The sequence below is a fragment of the Rutidosis leptorrhynchoides genome, chromosome 3 (genome assembly GCF_046630445.1).
Source record: "Rutidosis leptorrhynchoides isolate AG116_Rl617_1_P2 chromosome 3, CSIRO_AGI_Rlap_v1, whole genome shotgun sequence".
Lineage (NCBI taxonomy): Eukaryota > Viridiplantae > Streptophyta > Magnoliopsida > Asterales > Asteraceae > Rutidosis > Rutidosis leptorrhynchoides.
This window is the reverse complement of record NC_092335.1, coordinates 115,851,058-115,869,612: the sequence shown is the minus strand read 5'-3', so window position 1 is coordinate 115,869,612 and position 18,555 is coordinate 115,851,058. Positions and strand designations below refer to the sequence as shown.

Here is an 18,555-nt window from a genome sequence, read left to right as displayed (position 1 = left end):
TTAGAGAAGTTTAAAACGAACTTATGTGATTTTAAAATAAATGGTGATACGAAAATGAGTTTTATAAATTTTAGGCTTATTAATAATATATTTAGATGTTGTTTGTCAAATTTTAAAAATTTTATATTTTGCTTGGGTTTGGGAGTGAATAATTAATGTAATTTTTATTTAATTGTTAAGGATCAAATTTTATACCATAATGACCAAAATAAATAAATATAGTTAATCTAAAAATTCGGGATTTTTCTGAAGACTTTCATCCGCCACTGTTTAACAACGGGGTACGAAAAATACCCTTATAAACTATCGGCAGATTTAATAATGTTAGCAGCCAAATTACTGTGTGCATGTGTTACTTTACAATATACAATTATTATTATTATTATTATATATATAACTTTATGTATCTTTATCCATATATATATATATATATATATATATATATATATATATATATATATATATATATATATATATATATTACATATATACATATGCAGACACCCTTAAACACACTCAACCACATCATCAATACCTTTCTTCTTCCTCTTCTTGCTTCTATCTTTTGACATCACCTCATGACCACCATGAGCCACCACCGGTCACCATCGTTGAGAACCACCAACCGCCACCCAAAATCCTATCAAACAACCGCAACTGCTGCCATATCTTGTTCCGGTTTCTACAGAAGGACAACCACCATTGGAAAACCGGTTGTTGTAGCTCCATGTGCTGCTGCTTCAATTCGCTATAATCACCACCACTGCAACCATCGTTATCCGTCACCACACTCTCTCCCTCTTCTCTCTCTCTCATTAAAACCACCCTTATACCACCACCAATCATCATCATCACAACCACAATCCACTTTTCTCCATCACCATGGCTCACCACCATGAACAAACCCATCGACCATCTTTCACAACCACCCAAACTGTTTCTGTTTTGTTGATGAGTTAACCCATCAAACTACATAATACTCCTATTATTAAAGCTACTGCCATTTGTTCCCTTTCGTTTTCAGTCAGCCCAACACCAACCCCATTCCCTCATCACCTAAAAAGCTATGGCATATTCGACTTTCTGTTTAATTCATTTCTGTTACCGCTGTTGCTGCTACAATTATGATGTTGTGCTTGCTTCCATTTCCTGCTGTAACTGAGACCTATGATCACCATTCACTTGTCTTTTTGAAGATTATCGAGGAAAGGGAACAATTACGGTGACGTGGCATAACGATAATGATGAATTAATGTTAGAGAAGACGATGAATGGTGATATCAAGTTGATGAAGATGACAATAAACCGAAATAACGGGATGGTTGATTAGATGCTACACCATTCTATATTACCCAGGAAACCATGGACATGTTCCTTGTTTTCTGTCGTGGCTAAGTTCTCAACTCACAACCCAACAACTCGTATAACGGACTTTTAAATAATAATATATTGGACTCCCATAATCTAACCGGGCTTCCTTAAACTGGATTACCAATTGGGCTTCAAATAATTTGGAACGTTGGGCCATAGCAAACATATAATTTTTCCTTAGAAACCAAAGTGTTATGGTGGACACGATTAGGATGTGAGAACGAAGATAATGAATGATATTTTTATAGTAATGATGATGTATATTCCATGATGTTATGGCGATGATAATGGTACATGATATGGATTAAAGATGGTGATGATATAGATAAATGATGATGAGAAAGAAAACTGAAATATGGGATAAATCAATTAAAAATTCTTGTAAAAAGAGATAGTAACTGACAGAGGGATAGTTTGGGAGTGTGTCGGGTGAACGAGAGGTCTTGGGTTCGAGTCTCGTCTGGGGAAATTCTTTTTAGAAAAGATTTTAAAGGGGTTCGTGAATCCGAGGCCAACTCTGCATTGTTTAGTATCGTCGTATGAATATTTTTACTACAAAATATCATATAGTGAGTTTCATTTGCTCCCTTTTTAATTGCTTTTGCAATATATATTTTTGGACTGAGAATACATGCAATATTTTATAAATGCTTTACGAAATAGAGACAAGTGATTAAAAATGATATTCTGCGGATTGATGTGCTAGGTAATTTAGTTATATGTTATAAGAACATGTAAGCGCGAATCCTAAAGATAGATCTATCGGGCTTAACACCCCCATCCTGTAGGATGCACTAGACATAAGAGCTAGTGGGTGGATGTTTAGTACTTCGAGGATTATTTATACACTTGCGAGTGTACATATCCATCTTTGCGAAGATGACTTATTATATTATTGTTAAGGTTGGTTACTGAGGCCTCAACATAAGCAGAATACTCTTATACACTTGCGAGTGTACATATATTTATAAACGAAAATCTTGTGGTCTATTAAAAATATTGAAATGATTGTTATGATAAACCTATGAACTCGCCAACCTTTTGGTTGACACTTTTAAGCATGTTTATTCTCAGGTATGAAAGAAATCTTCCGCTGTGCATTTGCTCATTTTAAAGATATTACTTGGAGTCTTTCATGACATATTTAGGTCAGTACCTTGCAATGGGACCAGATGTTGATGACTTCGTCCAGATGAATTAGGACGGGTCATCACACTCATGCTTTGTATAAAGTTATTGAATTCGAAACAAAACTACGTTGTTTAATAAATAATTTGACTGTGATGTCAATTTGTAAGATAAAGACTTATGTATTTCCGGAGATTTACTTATACTTAAGTAATCGCCCACATGTTTATAACTTTCTATGTTTAGAAAGTCACTTATTTTAATGAATGCAATATTTTTATTAAAACGTATCATGTAGAGGTCAAAATCTCACTATGGAATCAATGAATAATGTACCGCGTCAATAACGATTTTGACGGGTCGTTACAGTCCCACTTAAATCGTCGCAACTAACCGTCGCTAAATACTTATTACGGCTAACCTTTGGAGTCGTTTCTTTTGCGGTGAGACATCACTGCAAAAGGTCTTTAGCGATGTGCCGTATTGCTAGTTGCGGCGAGATTAGTCGCCTCAAATGGGTCTGTTTGATGTACTGATACATATTAAAAGTACGTTTAAAAGCTAATCCATTAATATAATTTTCATCATATGTTATATAGTACAAATAAATATATTTAAAGTTAAAATTGAAAAATACAAATTTTAAAAAATTAAAACATGACACTTATTAGGGATAGAAAGCTATGAGTATTATATTTCTGAATTTTGTGCTGTTACTAGCATTTCTTGAAAGAAATAAGCATAGTGGAAGAAAAGGGAAAAAAGAATAAGGTACTAGATCATCACAAGTTCATACAAATATATGCATGCATGTACGTTAACGTTAATGGTCAATAACATGGTCACGAGCAACTTTCTTAATTTCCCTTTAAAGAGGAGCATACGAAAGTTTTATTCTCTCTTTTTTATAATTAGTGAGTAAACCCTCTATGAATGAGCACGCATTAGCTATCTCATAAAGGGTAAATTTTGGGTAATTAATTCCCCGAGCGTGAAATTTGGTATAGGTGTGAATTGCGTATTATGTGTTTCCTCTGATTACACTTCATTTATGAGATAAAGTTTGTTTGCATCATATTCTTTTTAAATAAGCAGACTTAAGACTTTAATCATTAAACATTCAAATATATGTGCACTAAAACAACCATACAACATAACAAAAAACTCGCTCCTGATACTTTCGTAAACTGAATTACAATTTACAATACAGACAGATGCGGAGACAAGTGGGGATTGAGTGGTGCTCAACCTCCCACAATGTCCAAATAAAGCCCAAATCTCAATTGTATTTTATGCTCAAATAATTATAAGCCTCCTCCAATGAGTACGTCTCAAATGTATTTTTATGTCAAAATAATTATAAATTAAATTGCCCAATTATCCAAAACTCGCATAATACATAAGTAACCTATTATCACTATAAAAATTAACTTGTTTTACATTATTATTGATTAAAAATTATAAATATAATATATGTTTATCGAGTAAGCCACTCTCATCTTTAAATTCTGGTTTCGCCTCTGAATACAGAGAATATGACAAGAGATATTGCAACCCACAAACCACATCAGTCATCACTAAGCACTAGCATATCCTCAAAAACAATCATAAATAAAAATCAATAGACGAAGTACATACACCATCACAAGAATGAAACCGGACAATATAAACAACACATGACCATCATTATTGTTTTTCGATTCAACCCATGATATCATAGCGTTTTTAACTTTGAGCAATCAAAAGATCTTACTTGAATTTCTTAAAATAAATCTGAAAGCACTTTGTTATTTCGATAAGCCCAAATCAAATATGACTCTAATCAAATGTAAGCACGTCAAGCTAAAACTTTCTTAGTTGAAATAAAGTCACCCGGCCCCCATCATGTCTAATTAGATCCTCAATATTAATTATAATACCTAACATCACAACTATCCAAACTCATCTCTCATATTAGGTAACAGAAATTACTATGTACTCCCTCCGTCCTAAAATAATTGTCTACCTTACTATTTATATATGTCTCAAGATAATTGTCCACCTGTAAAAAAATAACTCTTAAATATCATTAAACTCTCTAATTTACTCACATTTATTACCTCCTTTCACTCATATTAAAAATAAATTCAGTTAAATATATCTTTAATATAAGGGCAAAACTGATATTTATCACACCTATTTTAAATCCAACGAAAATTCCTACCAGACACTTAATTTGGGACGGAGGGAAAACTTTGTTTTATTTTGTAATCATTTTTAACGATTATTTCAACATCGAATACTCTCATTTGTCACCCACATACGCGTTAGGAGGAAACTCTTTACACACCGTCACCGCATTGGATACCCGGTGTGCTTTGGATTAAACCGAGTGGCTTATGGCAGACACCTTTATTCACTACAACAAAACCTCTGAGAAAACCTCCCCTGAATTCGAACTTTCATCAATTAGGACTCAAATCCAACCCAAAGTTTATACCACTCTGAAAATGTCTTATTAGTTTTATTTGTAACCTTTCATTAATATTTTTGGCAAAGTCACAAATACAATTATAATAAGACAAAATATCACGTATAGTCTTTGTGGTTTGTATAAGAAATACTTATGGTTCCTGTATTTTTTTCCATCGAGAATGGTCAATGTGATTTGTACTTGAATTAGCGGCGGTTCATGTAATTTGAATTTTTCCGTCAAAGATGATCCCTTTGGATAACACCACAAGAACCATCGGTGATTCAAAATGTAAACTATAAGGACCGATCATGTAACGACCCAACTTTGCTTTACCAAAAACACGCTACAAAAAAAAAATTGATGCAGCACATCAGGACGGCGTCCAGATTATTGGACGGCGTCCAACAAAGAAAGCTTGGACGGCGTCCAGCAGATCTGGACGGCGTCCAAATGGCCTGCCAGATTCTGCTCACGGGTCCAACTCACATGAGCGGAAAACCCGCTTCCCGACACTTTTAAACGAAAACCTTTTTACAACATAACGATATAAGTAAAACTAAGAGATTTTCATAATCACAACAAGTTTTACATCATCGGGCCCCATCGCCCATTTACGAGTTTCGTTCAAAATTACAAGTTTCGACCATTAGAGTTTAAATTCCAAACGACCCCTAGAGCATGGTGTTTGGGGTTAAACTACCCAAGTCTTGGCCGAACTTTCAAAAGCTAAGTACCCAAAAGCATCCCCTGACAAAACTAGCGGGAGACTACTAATCCAATTGAATGCCCTTGCCTTTATCCAAACCCGAGCCTAAAAAGATAAACAACGAGAGGGTAAGCTAAAGCTTAGTGAGTGCAATAGTTATACATATGCATATATAATCTATCTACTTGCATTCACTTTCACAATACCGGATTCAAGTTAGCAATTCGACAACTATGCAACCATCATGCACAAACCAATATCCGCAATACATAATGAGCTAGCGACAACAATAGCATATAGTTCACAATTAAATATGCTAATACCCAAATCACAAAATCATGGTTAACCAATCGTAAGAGGAATGGTACTCAAATTTCCCACCGGTGTTCATAACAACCGTTAGTGTACAACACATATATCACTAACCCTTGGACAACACATATCCGTTTATAAAATCGTTAGTGTACAACACATATATCACTAAGTTGGACAACACATATCCATTTATACAATCGTTAGTGTACAACACATATATCACTAAATTTGGACAACACATATCCATCTATAAAACCGTTAGTGTACAACGCATATATCACTAACTTGGACAACACATATCCATTTATACAAATAAACATATCATATACGTACATGTATACTTATTCCACTCACCTCAAAGTCTCTTGTGAAAGATAACCGAGCTTGTGAACCTTCAATGTAAAGTACCTATTACATTTAGCACATAATCAATCACAACTCAAGTGGGTCAACCAACTCATTCAACATTCTAGAGTCTTTTTGACCCTAGGTGCAATTTCGACCCATTTGCACACTTAACCCTAATTATGGGTCAACTTCACCAAAAACCCTAACTCTAGCCATTTATGGTCTTAATACACATTTAATCACAATGTTATCTCATTTTCATACTAACAAGACAACTCAGGTCATTAAAAGACCCGTTTTACCCATTCGAGGTTTTCACACCCATTCGGGTCACCACATACCCAAATAGCACCCATTTACATAACATCTAGGTGTGCTAGTGGTTAACTAACCAAATTAAGACTCATAACACCTTTAACATTTCAAAACCCTAGGTTAGTCATCTTTGAGTCTTCATGACCCAAAATTACCCAAAAACCCCCCAAATCACTAACAAATGGGTTTTAATGTTCAACACTAGCCCAAACCCTAACCCTTAAACAATTTAAACTAAGAAAATCAAGTTTAGGACTTACCACCACAATCAAAACGTAGCTAGTGAGGAGATGAACAACTTTAATGCTCGAGCTCTAACCCGAAACGAGCTTCTTCCTCTTCTATTTGAGCTTTCTCACACTTGAATCACACTCTCTCTCTAGAATTGAAGTGGATGAGGTTTGGTGGTTGTAAAAGGAGTAAATGAAGCTCCAAAAATGATCTAGCGCTTTCAATTCGGCCCTCAAGTGAAATTACTAAAATACCCCCTTTAAATATCTAAAAACAAGGTAGCTGGCCTGCCAGCCAATCTGGACGGCGTCCAGATTTCTGGACGGCGTCCAGCCCTTTACAACGGGACGGCGTCCCACCTATTTGGACGGCGTCTAACATAACTTGGAAAAACTGGGTCTTACAACTCTCCCCCACTTGAACCGGATTGCGACCTCGCGATCCAAGCCGCATGACAAGCAGGAAGATATACCAAAACAAACTCTTCGGGTTTCCAAGTAAACTCGGAACCTTTACTACGACGCCATTGAACCTTAAAAGTCCTAACCACTTTATTTCTCAATCTTTTGACCTTCTCGTCGAGTATAGTAATCGGCTCCTCAACATACTCCAACTTATTATTTAGCTCAATCTCGTCTAATGGTACCCATGATGAATCATCCGCAAGACACTTACGGAGATGGGAAACATGAAATGTATTATGGATCCCCGCAAGTTCTTCGGGTAATTCCAAACGATATGCAACCTTGCCAACACGAGCTAAATCTTTAAAGGGGCCAATAAACCGAGGAGCTAACTTTCCCCATTTTCGAAACCGAATAATACCTTTCCATGGTGATACCTTAAGCATCACCATGTCGCCTTCTTGGAATTCGATCATTCGCCTACATTTGTCAGCATACGACTTTTGTCTATCTTGCGCCTTTTTCAAATGAGCCCAAATCATCTCAATCTTGCTATTCGTTTCTAAAACCAAATCGGTACTCCCGATTTCCTTTTGTCCCACTTCACCCCAACAAATTGGAGTTTGACATCTTTGCCCATAAAGCATCTCATACGGTGGCATCCCAATACTAGTATGATAACTATTATTGTACGAGAATTCCACCAAAGGCAAGTGCTCGTCCCAACTACCACCGAAATCAATAATACACGCCCGTAACATATCCTCTAAAGTTTGATTCGTACACTCGGCTTGACCGTCCATTTGAGGATGATACGCCGTGCTCAATTTTAATTGTGTACCCATATCGTCATGAAACTTTTCCCAAAACCGAGATGTAAAACGGGTATCTCGATCAGAAATAATAGATATAGGAACCCCGTGTTGAGCGACTACTTCCTTGATAAACAATTTAGCCAAGGTCTCCGATGATATCGCTTCCCGAATGGGAAGAAACAAAGCACTTTTTGTCAATCGGTCAACTATCGCCCAAATTGAATCAAATTGGGTTCTCGCCGCCTTTGGTAACTTTGTGATAAAATCCATGGTAATGTGCTCCCATTTCCACTTCGGGATTTCTAACGGTTGTAACTTACCATACGGCTTTTGGTGTTCGGCTTTAACTTGCAAACACGTGACGCATTGCTCAACATACTTAACAACATCACGTTTCATGCCCGGCCACCAATACTCCTTCCTCAAATCAAGATACATTTTTGTTGCGCCCAGATGAATGGAATACTTTGACTTATGTGCTTCATCAAGTAGCACTCGTCGATAATCTCCCATCTTAGGCACCCACACTCTTCCATGAAAAGACAACAAACCACGCGAGCCCATAGTAATGAATTCCGATTGCCCCACTATTCGTTCTGCATGCTTGTTGTGAACGTAAGCCTCTATTTGAATCACACAAAGTTTCTCAAGAAAATTGTTATTAATAATCATACGTAACAATCCCAATCGTAACGCCGGGTGAGACTCTTTCGACTTAACGCATCCGCGACCACATTCGCTTTGCCCAGATGATAAAGTATCTCACAATCATAATCTTTTACCACATCCATCCACCTACGTTGACGATAATTCAAATCTCTTTGGTTAAAGAGATGTTTCAAACTCTTATGATCCGAATAAATCGTACTCTTGACACCATACAAGTAATGGCACCAAATTTTCAATGCATGCACAACCGCCGCCAACTCAAGATCATGAGTCGGATATCTCGTCTCGTGTTCCTTTAATTGTCGAGAGGCGTAAGCGATGACTTTACCTCTTTGCATTAGAACACACCCGAGCCCATTTAGCGAAGCATCACAATAAACCGTCATGTCTTCCGCACCTTCTGGCAACACCAACACCGGAGCTTGACACAACTTTTCTTTTAACAATTGAAAAGCAATTTCTTGCTCGTTCTCCCAAATAAACCTCGCATTCTTCCTCGTCAATTTCGTCAACGAAGAAGCGATCTTAGAAAAGTCTTGGATAAACCGACGATAATAACCTGCCAATCCGAGAAAACTTCGGATTTTCGTAGGCGTAGTCGGTCGTCTCCAACTCTTCACCGTCTCTATCTTCCCCGGATCTACTTGAATACCATCCTTGTTCACAATGTGACCAAGGAATTGAACTTCCCTTAGCCAAAATTCATATTTGGAGAATTTAGCATACAACTTCTCCTTACGCAAAGTCTTTAACACACACCGCAAATGATGTTCATGTTTCTTCATACTCTTCGAATAGAAAAGTATGTCATCAATGAACACAATTACCGACTTATCCAACATAGGTTAGCACACTCGGTTCATAAGATCCATGAATGCCGCCGGTGCATTCGTAAGACCAAAAGGCATAACTACGAATTCAAAATGCCCATAACGCGTTAGAAAAGCCGTTTTCTCAATGTCTTTCTCACGGACCCGCATTTGGTGATAGCCGGACCGTAGGTCGATTTTAGAAAAAATACGTTGCACCTTGGAGTTGGTCAAACAAATCGTCAATCCGAGGCAATGGATAACGATTCTTGATCGTCACTTTGTTCAACTCCCGATAATTGATGCACATCCGCATACTACCATCCTTTTTCTTCACGAATAAAACCGGAGCGCCCCTTGGCGAAGCACTCGGTCGAATGAAACCCTTTTCAAGTAACTCTTGGGTTTGATTTAACAACTCTTGCATTTCCGTCGGCGCTAAGCGATAAGGAGTCTTAGCAATGGGGGTAGCCACCGGAACCAACTCAATGCGAAATTCAACTTGTCTTTCTGCCGGAACACCCGGTAACTCGTCCGGAAAAACGTCTTCGAATTCACTAACCACCGGAATTTCACGAATAGGTGGTGGCTCATCACGAGTATCAACAACATGGGCAACAAAATCCATGCCGCCACTAACAAGGAAACGATGTGCCCGTGCAAAAGTGCATATCGGCACAAGTCTTCTTCGCTTATCGCCATGAATAATTAACTCTCCCCCACTAGGGGTCTTCACTCGAATAGATATTTCATAGCATGCAATATCGGCTCTATTATGATCGAGCCAATTCATACCAACAACGATATCAAAATCACCCAAAATCATCGGGATGAGGTCGATTTTAAAGTTTTCGGCACCAAACACAACATTACAATTTTTACACACATCCACCACTAGCACCGTCTTGCCATCTGCGATTTCAACTTCTACCGGACGACTTAACTTAGCTAACGGTGTATTAAGCTTAGGCACAAATTTTGGTGATACAAACGACAAGTTTGCACCACTATCAAAGAGTATCCTTGCCGGATTAGAATTAACCATGAAAGTACCTGAGACAACTTCGTTAGATTGTTTGGCTTCCTCATTGGTCATCAAATAATTGCGACCCCTAGCCATACCCGCCTCCTTCTCTAGCCGCTTAACATTATCATTGCGCAACTCGGGACACTCGGGCCTTTTGTGTCCTTCTTTACCACAATTGTAACATATAACTTTGTTCGACGCATTTGGACAATCACGAGCCATGTGTCCTTTTTTCCCACGAGTATAGCAAGTGACCACATGACCACCGGAACCACCCTTCTTTACGCTATTAACACTTTCGGAACCCTTCTTGTTCTTCTTGTTTGAAAAGTTCGATTGACTCGAATTCTCAAACTTCCTCTTACCAAAAGTAAAACCACCCTTTCTTATCACAAGCGCCTCAAAACCCTTGGCCATATTGAACAATTCATCAAAACTTTTCACCACATTCACACTAATCTTCTCTTGGTAACTATCATTTAAAATTCGATAGAAGTCTTCCATCAACATTTTATCATTCCCGACATACTCCGGGAAAAATTGGGTCTTAGACAAAAACACGGATTTGAGAGTGTTCAAATCCATCGACCCTTGCCTCAAAGAACGTAACTCGTCTTTAAGCCTAGTAAGATCGGCCAAAGTTCGGTATTCGTCGAAAAACTCCTTCTTGAATTCATCCCAAGTGAATTCCATACATTGTTCCTCGCCATAAAGTTGGATCTTTGCGTCCCACCACAACTTAGCATCGCCCCTCAACATACCACACCCATAACTTGTCTTCTTATCGGGAGGACATTCACAAGTACGGAAGGCCCCCTCCATATCGGAGATCTAACAGGCACTCTTAAGAGGGTCTCGTTCACCTTCAAAGGTGGGAGGTTGAGAATCCTTGAAGTTCTTATAGAAAAAGTCACGTCTTCTCACATTATCTTCATGAAGAACGGCCTTAACTTGCTCCTTTACTACATTGACTAGTTGCTCGTCAATCGTATCTAGAAACATTTTATTAACATCCTCGAGGAACTCGGCCTTTTGACATTTAAAAATGGCCTCAACCTTGGTCATGAACTCAACGTCCTCACTCGTACTTCCGTCATTGGTGTCGTTGATGTGTGAAATCGCGTCTATAAATTAATTATGGGAAATACCGGTTAAAAGGATTACTACACACTAACGGGCAGTGTACCCGATCGTGCAATAGTATAAAGTTGGTAAATCCAAGTTCGTTCCAAGGACAGTTCAGACCTGAAAATTAAGATTGTAACTAATGGAATTAAACTAAGTTATTCTAGAAAATGGAAATTACGAGATATAGTTTTGTTGGCTATTTAACGATTAGCCAAAATCAAAGATAGATTTAATTAATAACAAGAAAGAACAATATTTTTGGTGTTTTCAGATTTAAGCTTTAAAGCAAACAAACAAGTAAAATAAGATAGTTGTAAACAATTAGGAAAACGAATGCTTGTCTAGACCTTTTCCACCTAGTATTGGATGCATTTAGATTAAGCCCCAGTTATTATCTAACTTATGTGAATTATCTAGTCGGTTCATCTGGAATTCCCCAGCGCAAACACTTCAATTAAGATTACACGACACGAAATTCCCCGTAGCCTAAGACCTCCTAATTGTGACTAAACAGTTCAACTGAGATGAAGACTCGAATCACAATCACACCAACTCTCGTTGCGTATAATTCACCCCTATTTCGTCTAGCCTTTTGAATTCAATTTACTCTCATCTCCGAGTAAGCAAACAATCAATTAAGACAAACCAATTGTAAATTTATGCACTAAATCAATGAACTCTCATCCTATCAAACAAATACACAACCAATTGAATCGAAAAGTCTAGCTTTAATAAGAATCGTTCTTAATTCAAACATCAAATCATCATAAATTAAATAATAAACTGATAAGTAGCATCCAATATAAAGGTTAATAGTCTAGACAAACATTAATAAACTTAGCCAATAATCATGGCAACAATAAAAATCAAACTGATAAATAAATAAGAAAACATTGTTTGGATAGTAAGAATCAACCTAACACAATGAATCTTGATGAGTGTTTGGATTGATCCTTGATAACGGAATGATTAGAGCTTAAAAGTAACCTTGGAATTCCCCAAAAGTTGCAGAAAATCGCACCTAGTTGCTCCAAAAATCGGCTGACAAAAGTTATATAAAGTTTAGGGTTAATTTCCTTATTTATAGATTGCAAAATCCCCCAGACAGGACCCGCACCGCGGCTCCACAGGCCGCGCCGCGGCTTAACACTAGCAGCAACTCCAAATTTCTTCAATATGCTCGACCTTCAGATCTAGTTGTAACCCGCGCCGCGGCTTAATGCTGGTACAGAATCTTCATCTTTTTACTACATAAAAGTGCCCAAAACCACCTCGCTTCATCATATTAAGGTACCGCTGATTGAGTAACATAAAACATACTTCAAAATGATCAAAAATTGCGTATCAAAGATCTTCTCGGCTCTCGAATCATAATCTTCCCAAATTATCGCGATTAAAGACCAAAACCGTATCCAAATGGACTCAAAATGACGGATATTGCCATGATAATTATATGAGAAATGTGCAATATCAAATCACCCCACACTAGAGTCTTGCTTGTCCTCAAGCAAATCCGACTCGAAAATAATCTTCTACTAAATAAAAACGTCTTCATAAATGCAAGTAAACCAACGATGATAACCAAATGAATTGACTAGCATGGTAACGGTTTAAAGAGAACATATCAACAACGTGACTTCCACTTGTAATCCCCAAAATCTCCATCATCCCCAAAATAAAGCATTGGTACAATAATGATAATTTGAACAAGTGTACCAAATATATAATCCAAAAATATGTAGAGGATCTCGAACCTGATAATGTCTTCAAATATATGAAACAAAGGATACAAGTGGAAGCTATGAGCCGAGAAGGTGAAACCAACGAACCAAAGAACCGTACGGGCTACCCCGCGATTGGTCAAGCCAATGCCTCCCACAGTTCCTAACATCGCGAGATGTCGGTAAGAAAATAATGTGCTTAGGAGGATACACATTACGTCCGGATATCATCGATGATTATGAGGTAATCATCTAATCCGTTAAGTCAATCATGAAGATTGAAGCTCATCAGACTTAAAAGCTGATATATTACCTTTCCGGAGGTTATCCACTGGGAATCTGCTCAATCACTGACATTTTGTGTATCATGGTGCGATTCCCATTTGGCTAGTAAATCTCCCTCATTGAGATAAGCTTTGACTACCAGTTTCCCTGTTTGACGTTGAGGCCTGGTAGATTTCCAGTCGATTTTAGCAATGACTTTTCAAGACTTTTCGTCACCCTACAACTGGTCTGGACTACAACTTCTGAAATGAATCATCAAGTGTGTCGTTCGGGGGACTTGACTCCCTTAAGGATGGAAAAGATACATCCTGTGTGGTTAAATAAGGCAAATTAATGTTAACTTTTTTAATCAAGTCCATAAACTTGGACTTTTCTGCCTCCAGCTTCTCTAGTCTCTGCTTCCTCGGGAATGGGAGCAGTGGTTGATACTCTTTAACTACCGGTTTAGCAGCAACAGTTTCTGGTACCCTCACAACCTTCTCAATCACCTGTTCCGGCTCCTTACCCCCCTCCGGTTCACTAACAACTACCGGCTCACTATCCTTAACCAACGGCACTCATAAATCATCCTCATCGGGCTTACTCGGTGGAGCATATGCTAAACCACTGCGGGTAGTGATAGCATTAACGTGCCCATTCTTCTGGTTGTTATCGGTCTTACTTGGTAACTCCCCCAGTTTCCTCACATTATTCTGACTAGCAAGCTGACCAATTTGTTTCTCAAGATTCTGAATCGCTGCTTGTTGATTTTGAAACATTTGGTCATTCTTCTCATTGTTCTGAGTAACAGTAGTAACAAGCTGAGTTTGAGATATCACAAGCTTCTCGATCATAGCTTCAAGGTTGGACTTTTTCTCTTCGGCTTGGGGTTTCTGAAAATACCCGGGAGCTTGCTGTTGATATCCTCCACTAGAACCTGGCTGAAACCTCGAACCTTGATTACCTTGAGGATTATAGGGATTATTGAAATTCCTATTAAACTGTGCACGTCCCTGAAATTGATTGTTGTTCTGCTGACTAATATAAGCTATCTCTTCCTTCTGATTCATAGTCAAACCTGCATCACAATCTTTTGCCAGATGCAATCCCCCACAATACTCACAACCCACCTTCATACCATGAATATCCTTATTTATCTTCTCCAAATTCCTACCAAAGGAATCCAACTTAGCACTTATAGACCCAAAATCGTCATATGCACCATGGGTTTCGGTCTTCTTAACTGAAGCTGAATGGAATGACTCATGATCTTGATGCCATTCGTGAGAGTAAGCAGCTTGATTTTAAATTATCTCTAGCGCCTCTTCTTCGGTCTTATCCATTAACGTACCACCTGCTGCTTGATCAATAGTCTGACGAGTTGGGATATCACAACCCTTGTAGAAAATCTGAACCTTCTGTAAATCATTCAACCCGTGTTGCGGACATGAGCGTAACAAAGTAGCAAAACGGTCCCAAGCATCAAATAATGTCTCACTGCTCTTTTGTCTAAATTGTGAAATTTCTGCTTGAAGTCTAGCAGCTCGAGACGCAGGAAAAAACTTCGATAAAAACTTATCCTCCAAAGTCTCCCAAGAGGTAATCGTGCCCTCTGGTTGCTTATCTAACCATCTCTTGGCTTCTCCCTTAAGAGTCCAAGGAAAAAGCCTTGTCTTGACTGAAGTATCGGCAACCTCATGCAACTTAAACAAATTGCAAACATCATTAAAATTACGAAGATGCTCGTTAGCATCCTCAGTATCCTTGCCATAAAATCGGCAATCAGAAGAAATCAAATTCAGGATCGGCCCTGTAATTTGAAAAGGCTGAGTGATGTTCGGTTGAGTAATCGAATTGCCTTGGCCCCCTCGTGTGGCCTTCAACTTTTGTGCCATAGTCTGAGGACGAGGTGGTTGTTCTTGGTCAGCCATATCTTCAGTCTCGAAAAGATCTAAGGAAATGTAAGATTCTTCTTCTTCTCTGATTTCAGGTGGTGTATCGGGCACCACAGTTTCAGAACTACTTCCCAAATTAATTATATTAGCACTTGAAGAAAAAGATGAATCAACTGTAGACTGTTGTTCGTGACTTAACGCTCTGAATAACTCTCTTTCGGGTTCTGCAAATGGCTGAAGAATCGGAGAATTAGAAGAACGCGTATGTGGCATGCACTACCTGTTACCTGCGAAATCACAACTAACAACTGATTAAACGCACCGATTCAACTGAGAATATACGAAAAGAAATAATAAACTATAACTAAACTAAGAACAATTAGATAACAATCTTAATTTTCAACACAACTTTCCCCGGCAGCGGCGCCAAAAACTTGATGTGTGAAATCGCGTCTATAAATTAATTATGGGAAATACCGGTTAAAAGGATTACTACACACTAACGGGCAGTGTACCCGATCGTGCAATAGTATAAAGTTGGTAAATCCAAGTTCGTTCCAAGGACAGTTCAGACGTGAAAATTAAGATTGTAACTAATGGAATTAAACTAAGTTATTCTAGAAAATGGAAATTACGAGATATAGTTTTGTTGGCTATTTAACGATTAGCCAAAATCAAAGATAGATTTAATTAATAACAAGAAAGAACAATATTTTTGGTGTTTTCAGATTTAAGCTTTAAAGCAAACAAACAAGTAAAATAAGATAGTTGTAAACAATTAGGAAAACGAATGCTTGTCTAGACCTTTTCCACCTAGTATTGGATGCATTTAGATTAAGCCCCAGTTATTATCTAACTTATGTGAATTATCTAGTCGGTTCACCTGGAATTCCCCAGCGCAAACACTTCAATTAAGATTACACGACACGGAATTCCCCGTAGCCTAAGACCTCCTAATTGTGACTAAACAGTTCAACTAAGATGAAGACTCGAATCACAATCACACCAACTCTCGTTGCGTATAATTCACCCCTATTTCGTCTAGCCTTTTGAATTCAATTTACTCTCGTCTCCGAGTAAGCAAACAATCAATTAAGACAAACCAATTGTAAATTTATGCACTAAATCAATGAACTCTCGTCCTATCAAACAAATACACAACCAATTGAATCAAAAAGTCTAGCTTTAATAAGAATCGTTCTTAAATTCAAACATCAAATCATCATAAATTAAACAATAAACTGATAAGTAGCATCCAATATAAAGGTTAATAGTCTAGACAAACATTAATGAACTTAGCCAATAATCATGGCAACAATAAAAATCAAACTGATAAATAAATAAGAAAACATTGTTTGGATAGTAAGAATCAACCTAACACAATGAATCTTGATGAGTGTTTGGATTGATCCTTGATAACGGAATGATTATAGCTTAAAAGTAACCTTGGAATTCCCCAAAAGTTGCAGAAAATCGCACCTAGTTGCTCCAAAAATCGGCTGACAAAAGTTATATAAAGTATAGGGTTAATTTCCTCATTTATAGCTTGCAAAATCTGCCAGACAGGACCCGCGCCGCGGCTCCACAGGCCGCGCCGCGGCTTAACACTAGCAGCAACTCCAAATTTCTTCAATATGCTCGACCTTCAGATCTAGTTGTAACCCGCGTCGCGGCTTTCAAAGCCGCGCCGAGGCTTAATGCTGGTACAGAATCTTCATTTTTTACTACATAAAAGTGCCCAAAACCACCTCGCTTCATCATATTAAGGTACCGCTGATTGAGTAACATAAAACATACTTCAAAATGATCAAAAATTGCGTATCAAAGATCTTCTCGGCTCTCGAATCATAATCTTCTCAAATTATCGCAATTAAAGACCAAAATCGTATCCAAATGGACTCAAAATGACGGATATTGCCATGATAATTATATGAGAAATGTGCAATATCAGTCGTGTCCATTTCTCATCTTCATTCTATAAAACGGAAAAGATTAAACAACGAAACGGAAGGACTTAACACATATGTATATACATATACACCACACTACCCCATCTTGCTCAACAATCGTCGTACATCGCTTGTTTGACACGATTTGAACCCGTAACAATGGTAGCTAATCATTGTTACGCGAGCACGTCGGATTAACTTGCTAGTACAATGTCTATCTCGCTTGATGATCGCTAACACAACACAAAACAATTAGCGCAAGGTTAGTTCACATAAACCTAAACACTAATCAACACCCGGTCCGACCCAAAGTCCTACAAGTCCCGCATAACGCGCATACACATTAAAGTCTAAGTCTAGGCACCTATCTCAAGTCGCCTAAATCCCTTAGACCATGCTCTGATACCACATGTAACGACCCAACTTCGCTTTACCAAAAACACGCTACAAAAAAAAATTTGATGTGGACGGCGTCCAGCAAAGAAAGCTTGGACGGCGTCCAGCAGATCTGGACGGCGTCCAAATGGCCTGCCAGATTCTGCTCACGGGTCCAACTCACATGAGAGGAAAACCCGCTTCCCGACACTTTTAAACGAAAACCTTTTTACAACATAACGATATAAGTAAAACTAAGAGATTTTCATAATCACAACAAGTTTTACATCATCGGGCCCACATCGCCCATTTTACGAGTTTCGTTCAAAATTACAAGTTTCGACCATTAGAGTTTAAATTCCAAACGACCCCTAGAGCATGGTGTTTGGGGTTAAACTACCCAAGTCTTGGTCGAACTTCCAAAAGCTAAGTACCCAAAAGCATCCCCTGACAAAACTAGCGGGAGACTACTAATCCAATTGAATGCCCTTGCCTTTATCCAAGCCCGAGCCTAAAAAGATAAACAACGAGAGGGTAAGCTAAAGCTTAGTGAGTGCAATAGTTATACATATGCATATATAATCTATCTACTTGCATTCACTTAGACAATACCGGATTCAAGCTAGTAAT

At 38.1% G+C, this 18,555-nt stretch overlaps 1 non-coding gene across 1 annotated transcript; it reads left to right on the top strand.

The window, feature by feature from the left end:
• The first annotated feature begins 15,137 nt into the window (after positions 1 to 15,137).
• LOC139903587 (small nucleolar RNA R71) lies at positions 15,138 to 15,244 on the top strand. The gene has a single exon (XR_011778397.1). It is a non-coding gene; the product is annotated as a small nucleolar RNA R71 (small nucleolar RNA).
• Positions 15,245 to 18,555: the final 3,311 nt, after the last annotated feature.